The sequence below is a fragment of the Lolium rigidum genome, chromosome 1, assembly GCF_022539505.1.
Source record: "Lolium rigidum isolate FL_2022 chromosome 1, APGP_CSIRO_Lrig_0.1, whole genome shotgun sequence".
Lineage (NCBI taxonomy): Eukaryota > Viridiplantae > Streptophyta > Magnoliopsida > Poales > Poaceae > Lolium > Lolium rigidum.
The window spans coordinates 247,911,555-247,923,329 of NC_061508.1; positions in this window are offsets into that span (position 1 = coordinate 247,911,555).

The window sequence follows — 11,775 nt, forward strand, 5'->3', positions numbered from 1 at the left end:
TGGTGACCGCACGAGACCTAACAATCACTATGATTTATTTGTTGATTATTATGGTGATGTTTATGCTAAATATCTTGGCCCACGTAATGGCTATGCTTATAGAGGGTACTCAATTTGGGTACCAAAAGATCTTGTTGCCATTACAAAGGAACCCATTAATCGATGGGTTCCTAAAACCTCTACTTGATTTTGTAGGGGTATTCCTCCGGGGGTCCAAAATGGGTGTTTGATAGTGGATGCACCAATCATATGACCGGAGGAAGAGGTGTGCTTGATCAATTCATAGAAGACACTAAAAAGAAGTCAAGCATCACCTTTGGTGATAATTCAAAGGGAAATTCTTTAGGAGTGATAACCTCAAATCGGTCCTTGTTGGATATGTGGAGAACAACCTTTACGTGGTTGACCTCTCGAAAGAGAGCCCCTCTCCCTGCACATGTCTAATGGCCGCCAAACATGACGAAGATCGTGTATGCAGTGTATGTGTAGCTGGAAAGCAACTCAAGAAGGGTCATCCTATCAAGTGTATTGTCACCACGTCTAGGCCTTTGGAGCTCCTTCACTTGGATCTCTTTGGGCCATCATATTATGATACTCTCGGTGGGAGCAAGTACGGACTGGTCATTGTTGATGATTACTCAAGATACTCTTGGGTCTTTCTCCTTAAGTCTAAGGATGAGACCCATAGAGAATTCATCATCTTCGCCAAGAAGGCTCAGCGTATGTATGAATCTGAGATCAAGGTGATAAGGACTGACAATGGCACCGCGTTCAATAACTACACTATGCAAAAGTTTGTTGATGATGAGGGCATCAAGCATGAGTTTTCAGCTCCATACACCCCTCAACAAAATGGTGTTGTTGAAAGGAAAAACCGGACTATTATTGAGATGGCAAGAACTATGTTGAGTGAATTCAATTCACCCCATAACTTTTGGGGAGAAGCCATCTCTACAGATGTCCACTACTCCAACCGGCTCTTCCTCCGCCCCCGCATAATAAAACTCCATACGAGCTTCTTACAGGTAACAAGCCTAATGTCATGTACATTCGTGTCTTTGGATGCAAATGCCTTGTTAAGAACAATATGGGGAAGCTCGGTAAATTTGAAACTAGAACTATAGAGGGTACATTTGTTGGATATGCGGAGAACTATCACGCCTATAGATACTACAACAACTCCACTAGGGCTATTGATGTTGAAAATATGCCCGAGAGGCAATAATAAAGTATTTATTGTTATATCTTAGTGTTCATGATAAATGTTTACAACCCATGCTATAATTGTATTAACCGGAAGCATTAATACATGTGTGTTGTGTAAACAACCATAGTCCCTAGTAAGCCTCTTGTTGAACTAGCTTGTTGATTAATAGATGATCATGGTTTCCTAATCATGAACATTGGATGTTGTTAATAACAAGGTTATGTCATTGGGTGAATGATATAATGAACACACAACCATAATAAGCGTAGCATAAGATCAAGTCAATAAGTTCATCTTTCTATAAGCTTTCGATACATAGTTAGCTAGTCCTTCGACCATGAGATCATGTAAATCACTTACACCGGATGGGTACTTTGATTACATCAAACGCCACTGCGTAAATGGGTGGTTATAAAGATGGGATTGAGTATTCGGAAAGTATGAGTTGAGGCATATGGATTAAGAGTGGGATTTGTCCATCCCGATGACAGATAGATACACTCTGGGCCCTCTCGGTGGAATGTCATCTAATTAGCTTGTAAGCATGTGACAAGGTCACAAGAGATGACACACCACGGTACGAGTAAAGAGTACTTGTCGGTAACGAGGTTGAACTAGGTATGGAGATACTGATGATCAAACCACGGACAAGTAAAGTATCGCACGACAAAAAATAGAGGAAATAGAAACATTTTGGTTATGGCAACGAGACAAAGCAAGCATATCATCATTAGGTATATGAGAGAAATTTACACATGATATCCAAGGACTATCAACATTAGCATGTAAGACATTTTTTATGCTAGATGTGTTTACGTTCAAAGATGAAACATTGCAACGTGATAGAGAAGAAGGATCACAAATAGTGAGAAAATATCAATATTACAATTTTCATCATCACTCACCATATCATTACCTTGTGTATTGTAACACGTTGGTGAAGTGGATGAAGATGATAAATCATCCCGGCCGGAGGTGGAAGCAACTTGGAGCTCTTCATGATATGAAGGAGAAGAGAGCTCCTCGGAAGAACAACTACCCTCGTGAGAGGTGGGCACACCATAGAATTTTTCAAGCTTGATCCACATCTCATGAGAAGATTTGCATTTTCCAAGCATCACTAACATCAAATGAATCTTTGGGCACATAGAGGATGAAAACACATTAGATACTTGAGCTTCAAGATGTATTTTTTTTCTCTTCCTTTAAAGATAGATTTTTAGGATCCAATAGAGGAGAAAAATCTACATCTAGAAATCGCTCTATATTTGGACACAAGGTCCGAAGATGACAAAGCATGCGATTTCTCCATAAATGATAATAATTTGTGCCATCAAATATAAATGTGTCATAGTGCAATATATACTAGCCGACATCTTTACTCTCAAGGCGATGAAGCCTAAAATAAGGAGAGACCTTGCTCTGATACCAATTGAAAGGACGAGATGATTCCTAGAGGGGGGGGGGTGAATAGGCATTTTAAAAACTATTACAAATTTGGCTTGTAGAAATGCGAAATTAAACTAATGTTTATTTTACAAGAACAAAACCTAAATATGCTAGGCTCAACTAAGTGCAACAATAACAACTCAAGCTAAGCAAGATAAGCACTAGATATAAAAACACAAGTGATAACAATATATAAGTACTTCAAGCACGATGGCTATCACAAGAAAAGTAAACTCAGGTATAAAGATAACCGAGGCACGCGGAGACGAAGATGTATTCTCATGTTCCCCCACACAAGATGAGGTACGTCACATTGGAGAGATGCGGGCTACCACGAAGGTCTCCCGAACACCACCAAGGCTCACCTTCTTCTTCAAGCCAATATCACGAAGGACAAATACCTTTGGTGGTCGGATCGGGCAGATGGTGTAGAGCGTTGCTGGTGAAGGGGTCTTGGTGGTGGCATTGACTCCCCATGGGTGACCAATAAAGAAAATAAAAATGGCGCGGGACTAGTGGAAAAAGGTGGGGGTGGGGAGGCATGTCTAGCACTGCAAGGTGGGAGCGCGGTGGCGATGGCGCTGGAGTTTTTTTTACGCCGGAGTTGAGAGGGCAGAATCACGAACGTTGATTGTTCAGTGTAGTCTTTTGGCCACGCTTTGTCATACAATAGGAAATTAGGCTGACATGTACTGCACAATGTGCAATGTTGAATCGTCACGGTGCATCTACCATTCATCTTTAGCATCAGAAGCATGATGCTTTGTGTTGGCAATAGCACCAGCTCTACCATGATTCCGCTTCGACCAAATCTCACGTATAGTGTCACCAAAATAGTCTATTGTTTTGATAATATTTTGGATAATATTAATTTTGCAGATGGCTAAACGATATTAAAACATGCTCATCATAACTAAATAAACGATACTAACTATATCATAAGAACGTGGCATGCTAATTAAGTGTAATATGTAATGAACTATAGGCGGGAGTGGTGTTTTGGAACATGAGAGCATATGCTCCCTCTATTTTGAAATGCATCTTACACATATTTTGAATTTCAAAAAAATTGAAACTAAAAATTCGCATGTAAATCTTCTCGTGCTACACGCTTACAAAGTTGTTTCATAAAAAATCGACTTATCATATGACGTGTGTAAAAAAGACAAAACTCAATGCTAAAAATAATGCTTTTCACAGGATAAGTTTTCTCTTTTTTATATAGACCACAAAAAATATTGATTTTTCGTGAAACTTGACGAACGAACATATATTATGAAGATGTGCATGTAAATTTTTTTATTAAATTTTTTTGACATTTCAAAATATGATTTTTTGGTAGAGGGTGCATACGCACCCGGGAGCTGAATTGAATTTCCGTGAACTTTAGTTATACCTGAGCATTTCTCGGGCCGGGCCGACCAAGGCCCGGCTCGGAAAATCTCGGCCCAGGCCCAGCCCGGCCCGACGGTCGGCCCGGAAATCTTGGCCCAAGCCCGACCCATCATAAGGAAAGCCCATCGGGCCTCGGGCCTCGGGCCGGGCCGCTTCCTTAAATCGCGCAAAATGATGGCCCAGGCCCGGCCCATGCTGACCATCGGGCCAAAAAATCTGGCCCAGGCCCGGCCCACAGGCATGGTCGGGTCGGGCTTGGCCCGGGAATTTCGGGCCGGGCCGGGCCGACCGGGCCGACCGGGCCGGGCTGCCCATGGCCAGGTATAACTATAGTAACTATAAACTTGAGAATTTGGCATGTAACTTTCAATTAACTATATATAACCATAGAAATTGACCAAAATATTATTTTACTTTACTACAACTCTAGAATGTTACCACGCCATACAGCAAGAAAATACTCTTGATAGCTAACTAATGTATTTCCATGCCAACAACGCGACAACTAGTCTAGAATGTTCATACCTGCCGAGAGGAGGACATGTACAAGGCGCAGAAAACTGGCAAAGCGATGGTGAGGTATGTCCCCTCCACACCGGCCGGCGAGCGCAATTATGACAGCCGCGCCATCCGTGAGGAGATTCGCAGCGTCCAAGTAGGGTTAGCGGAAAACATGTGGCCCGATGCATGGCGAGGCACCTCTTCTGCGTGTCGGCAGCACACGCAAATCTGGCGGCAGTGGCAACTGCAGGACATATGTGCGAGGCGCGACATACTGGCGAATCCAAACAGATGAGCCTCTCCTTAGAATGGGCCGGCGAGCTCGACTTCTAGCGCGGCTAGAAAAACGGGAGGAGGAGCATAGGATTTTGGATAGGTCTAGGCAAGGTTGGTGTAAAATTTTCACCAAGTCACTCTTATACTCCCCTGATGTGGGCATTACCCTTCGGGCAACCCGTATTGTGCTACCTCTTGTGGCCCAACCAAGGGCCCTTGAAGAAAATTCATTGACCAAGGTGGGCCACCATGTCGATTCCGAAGAAATATACTTGGTGAACAAGGCAAGAAGACGAAGAACAAGGAAAGTATAGACGTAGAACTCTTTGTAACCTAGTCGTACCCGGACAGATCTCTCGAGACCTGGCTCACAATATAAGAGTCAAGAGAGGGTCTGCCGAGGGACACACAATCAACTTAGCCATAACCACTGCAAGTCTAGAGCTAGGTCATCCAAAATCTTAGCCTCTCGACGAGATCTTAGTCCAAGCCTTCGGCTGCCCCATTGTAACCCGGTATTTTCGATAATCAAGATAAGACAAGCAGGAAGTAAGGGTTTTACCTCATCGAGGGCCCTAAACCTGGGTAAATCTCTCTCCCCGTTTGTTTGGTATCCGATGTCTCGTGTCAGCCTGCAGGATTCCGTCAACCCTAAGCCCCAAAAGGTGGGCATTGCCGAGGTCCCGAGGAGTACCCTCGACAATTGACGTCGTCTGTGGGAAACCTGTCGGTACAAGGCACGTCATCGGCAGCTCCGGTCACATCAACAGCATTTGTGTTGACTTCACCAACACCTTCAAGTCCAAGAAACTCAGTTCGTTGTGGTTCCTTCAAGTACGCACCACGCGCTGAGGCCTCGCGTCCGATCTCTTCAGAGTTACGCAACAATATGCATACAACTGTCGGAGGGGTCCACTTCATCATTGATTCCGAAGGATTTCTTCGACTTCCCAGTTCAAACGCGTCAAACCTAAGGACTTTGGCTCCAGAAACCATTGTTCCACCGATAGCTTCAGTAGGCTTGCCTAGAAACAGCAGCGAAAGCAGAAGTCGCTTTGGTAGCAGAGAGGAGCAACGGAAGAGGCGAAGGGATCTACGCTGTGAAGAAGAAGAAGAACGAGCCGCAAGTCGCCTTAGAAAGTGCGAGAAAGGATACTACAATGCGCAATCCAACAAGAACCGCCTCCGTACACCTTATTTATCGGCTACGGAACAGCTTGACACGCCATGTTATTTGCATTCTTATATCGACCAGAAGGCCACTCATTTACTCAAAGATTGTCGGCAGTTCCTCGACATTCAGAAGTTCTGTGATGAGTTAAGGTCCGAATCAGAGGCAAAAGCCCGTTCGGCAGAAGAAAGAGCAATAGCTTACAGTTACCCGCAGCAGTACACACCGGACGAAGTTATTTACATACCAACCAAAGTTTATCCCGCGTCTCGAGGTCAATTGAACATGATTCATAAGACCAGCTTCTCGAAGAGAGAGACCAAGAAGTTTTCACGAGAAATAAAATTTGCAGAGGTACCTATGGCAGCGGTACCCGATTACATCGATTGGTCCGATCAGAGCACCCTGTTCAGTAGAGCAGACCACCCGACAACCGTTCCTAGGCCCGGTCATGCTGCCCTAGTTCTTGAAGCACAGATTGGAGGATATAACATGAGCAAAGTGTTCATGGATGGAGGAAGCGGCCTAAATCTTTTGTTCGCAAGCACAATGAAAGTAATGGGATTATCGGTCGATATGCTAAAAGAATCTGATACTGGCTTCCATGGCATCATCCCAACCCGACCCGCTTATACCCTTGGTAAAATTTTATTGGATGTCGTCTTCGGCATAACTAGCAATTTCAGAAAGGAGAAGCTCGAGTTCGAGGTAGTCGATTGGGAATCACAGTACCATGACATCCTCGGCAGGCCAGCGTTCACGAAATTTATGGCGGTTCCTCATTACGCGTATTTGAAGCTAAAGATGCCAGGCAACAATGGGATAGCAATAACCGTTCACGGGAGTTTTTCTCATTCTGATAACTGCGACAGAGAATTTCAGAAGATCGCTTCCAAGTTTGGAGTCAGGGAGGAACTCAATGCAATTGATGCAATCACCGATCATACACAACCACATGTTGATAATCGAAACACCAAACCCGACGAGTTCGATGTTACGAAGGAAGCGAAGAAGCATCAAGTGCACCCCTCTGACCCGAAGAAAACAGTTAATGTATCGGCAGATCTTACTACCGCATAGGAAGGCGCGCTCATCGAGTTCCTCCGTGAGCGCTGGGAAATATTTGCGTGGGAACCATCCGACATGTCAGGTATGCCCAGGGAACTCGCTGAGCACGCCCTTAATGTTGACCCCAAAGCTAAACCGGTACAACGGACATTGCATCATTTCTCAGAACCAAAAAGAAAAGCTATTGGCGAAGAAGTTAATTGGCTCCAAAAAGTTGGTTTTATTCGAGAGCTTAAGGAAGCTGAATGGGTAGCCAATCCAGTTATGGTGCCAAAGAAGGATACAACAACTCTTCGCATGTGTATCGATTACACAATTCTCAACAAACATTGCCCGAAGGATCACTTCCCGTTGCCTCGCATCGATCAAATAGTCGACTCTACGGCAGGCTGCGATCGCCTCTCTTTTCTCAATGCCTACTCGGGATACAATCAGATTAAGCTCAAGAAAGAAGACCAGGAGTTAACTACATTCATAACTCCACATGGTGTTTACTGCTATAACGTCATGACCTTCGGATTAAAAAATGCAGGCGCAACTTATCAGCGGTGCATGCAAGCTTGCCTCGGAGAGCTGATTGGCTGCAATATCGAGGTTTACATTGATGACATCGTCGTCAAAACCAGAAACGCGGCCACGCTCATTGACGATTTAAGGGAAACTTTTGATAATCTCGACAGATACAAAATCAAGCTGAACCCGAAGAAGTGCTTCTTCGGGGTACTAGGAGGCCAAGTACTCGGGTACTTTATTTCAGCAAGAGGGATCGAAGCTAATCCCCTAAAGATTAAAGATGTCCTTGATATGGAGCCATCCAGGAGTCTACAACAGGTGCAGCGGTTGGCAGGACGACTGGCAGCTCTTAGTAGGTTCATTGCAAAACTAGGAGAAATGGCCTTACCATTCTACCAACTAATGAAAAAATCCAAAAAGTTCGAGTGGACAGCTGAGGCACAAGATGCCTTCGACAAATTGAAGAAGGTTCTGTCAACTTCTCCAGTTCTCGTAACCCCAAGGGATAAGGACCATTGCTACTCTACATAGCCGCAACTATTCAAGTCATCAGTTCTGTCCTTGTCATCGAACGTGAAGAAGAAGGAGAGTACATGGCGTACAACGCACCGTTTATTACCTCAGCGGGGTACTCACACCTGCAAAACAACGATATACTCACCATCAGAAGCTGGCGTATGCAGTATGGAGGGCAGCACGGAAACTACAACATTACTTTGCAGAACATCCGATTGTTGTTGTCTCGGAAGCTCCATTGAAAAACATACTTACCAACCCAGAGGCGATAGGCAGAGTATCTCAATGGGCTATCGAGCTAGCACCGCACGATATCTCCTATGTTAATCGAACAACAATCAAATCCCAGATCATTCCCGATTTCTTGGTCGATTGGATCCAGTCGCAAATCCCGGCAGCACCCGATATGTCGAGTTCATGGACGATGTATTTTGATGGATCTAAGCGCAGTTCAGGTGCAAGAGCCGGAGTAGTGCTAATTTCGCCGCAAGGAGACACAATGAGATAATTCCTAAGGATGAATTTATCGTTACCCACAAATAATGAAGCAGAATACGAAGCACTACTACACGGTATGCGTATGGCCAAAGCGTGTGGAGCTACTCGTTTAGATATCTATGGAGATTCAAATCTCGTAGTTCAGCAGTCGATGAATCTGTGTGATGCTATTAGCGACAACATGATAGCTTATCGCCAGATGTACCAATCAATGGAAGCTAAATTCGAAGGATGCGAGTTAAAACATATCGGAAGTGCCATCAATGAGGAAGCCGACGCTTTGGCTAATATCGGCTCCACATGCTCTTCTATACCAGATGGAGTCTTCTATGAAGTAATTACCCAAAGGTCTATTAAAGTAAAAACTTCAGCACCTCTAGAAACATCAGTCACCGACGCAGGGGCTACGCTCCAAGAAGTTGCCGAAGATGCTACTAATGGATCTAACCAGCAAGTCCTTCTTCTTGAGCCTTTATGGACTGAACCTTTCTTGGCATACTTGATGGAGCAAAGGTTGCCAGATGATCCAATAGCAGCAAGACGCATCGTGCGACGATCCAAAGCATTTATCGTGGTAGATGGCGACCTCTATAAACGAAGTATCCCTGGCATCTTTCAGCGGTGCATCGCCATCGATGATGGAAAGGCTCTGTTGCAAGAAATACACGAGGGGACATGTGGTCATCATGCAAGCAGCAGAGCACTTGTGGCTAAAGCTTTCAGAGCTTGATTCTATTGGCCAACAGTATCAGCCGATGCAAGAGACCTAGTTTGGAAATGTGACCCTTGCCAACATTTTGCACCAAAGCCTCATGCACCTGCCACAGATTTAATGACAATACCTCTGGCATGGCCCTTTGCGCAGTGGTGTTTAGATCAAGTTAGTCCACTACCAAAGTCATCACCCGGTGGTCATACTTATCTATTGGTAGCTATCGATAAATTCACCAAATAGATTGAGGATATACCAGTAACCAATCAGAAAGTAAAAAACTGCTGTCAAATTCTTTAAAGGAATAACTTGTCGTTTTGGTGTGCCTCACAACATCATTATTCATTACAAATAACGGAACCAACTTTGACTCTGAAGAATTCCATCACTTCTGCAACAGCAAAGGTATCAAGCTCAAATTTTCTTCGGTTGCACATCCTCAGACCAATGGGCAAGCGGAAAGGATCAATGGCCTAATATGCGATGGCATTAAAAAGCTCCTCACGGGTGCAGCTGGAGCTTGGATCGAAGAATTACCATCAGTACTCTGGAGTTTGCGGACTACACCAAATAGGTCCATGAAATGTACTATGTTCTTCCTCATCTACGGAGCCGAAGTTGTTTTACCTGCCGATGTTCGCTTTGAAGCACCTCGGGTAGCCTCATACAAAGAAGTGAATTTTGTCGAAGCACTGCAAGATGTTGTAGATCTTGATGAGGCTCGAGACGTCGCCTTAGCACGCATAGTAGTATATCAGTAGGAGATACAGAATTATCACAGCCGAAGAGTTCGCACTCAAAGCTTCAGCGTTGGTGATCTAGTACTACGATTGAAGCAAGACAGGACCCTGAAACTTGAATCTCCATGGGAATGACCTTTTATCGTCACTGAAGTCATAGAAGGAGGAGCTTATCGACTCAAGAATCCTACTTCGGGAAAAAAAGTTGACAACCCATGGAACGTTGCACACTTGCAACGATTTTATGGATATAATTCAATATTTCTTCATTCTTGCATTATGGCTTCTTAGCCAGTTATGAATTATGAATAAAACTTATGATCAACTTATATGATTATCCCTTGAGCAAATGTTCGGGAATCTATTTTTTCGATTACGACTCCCATCGGGAGCGCCAATTAACAATGCTTTGTTAGGCCACTCGGCAACGCTTGGGGGCTGCAAAGGATTATTACAAAGTTGATATTAACTAATACTCCCGTCGGGAGCTATGGTTATCAACGTATAAGCATCGAGTGCTGCAGTTGATGGAAACAATACAACGTACGAAAGGCTCAAACAGCCAAACAGAAAACATACAATCGACTCTACAATTACTACGGGGTCGTCGAGTGAGCGAACTGACTTGATCACTCAGTGCCCTCGATAAAATATTTCGAATGGACTTACGGTTCAATGATTCATATTGATGTTAACAAAGAGCATCAAATATATACAATATTACTCCTTGCAACACAAGATCATCCTAAAATTGCACTACGTGCAAAAATACTAAAGTGCAATTTTCTGTCACACTAAGGTCTATTGATCTTCTTGATTCTTCAAATCCCTTTCGGTACCTGCCTCCATTCTAGAAATATTAATGTGAGCAGAATGCCTAGCTATGGGATAATACTGATCTAATTGTACATTAGCATTGGCTATGGATTCCAAATCCTTGGTCAGATGACATGCTAAAACAGAAGCAAGAGCAACTTCATCTCCAGCAAGAAGTTCTTTACGTACCAAAGATTGAATCCTGACTGGAGTCTTGAATCGACTGAATAAAGCTGACAGAGTTTCAGGTGCTATCTAGAGGAAACAAGGTTTTCCATACCATGGTTAAATGAGCATAATACTTATCAAAGTAATAGTAGACCTTCTCATCTCGATATTCAAACTTTTCCACGATTACGACCTTTGGTCTATTTTACCATAGCTCACACTTCGGGTGAGAAAGGTCGGTTATCACTGCAATCTTTTCATGGATCCGCCCGTTTTCCTCTGATTCATCGGAAACAACGACTTGCGAAGATAAAATAGCAAGTTAGCCTAAAGATTATTTTCAGAAGTATCGATAAAGCAAAGAATAATTGATCGCTTACAGCTTAGGCTCTTAGTAGCCACTCGGTGGCGATCTAAAGCATGTTGCTCGATTGCAGTTGCAATTTCGCTCTTTCTCTTCACCAGTGCTGCCAGACTATGAAGGTCAGCTATGTCTTTATTCAGCCGAGAAATTTGATCACGTAGTCGATGCACAAGGTCTGATTCATTAATAGCAGAAGAATTCAAGGAACTTTCGACTCGGGAAGAAGTCGAAGGAGTCTGCAATAAAGTATTCAACATCCATTCTCAGAAGATAATCGACAGAAAACTCCCATCGGGAGCGCGCAAGTATTTCATTCAAAAGGATGTTAAAGCGCTGGCACGAGAGCCAGCTTAAATCTGCTATAAATTAAAGATCAAATGT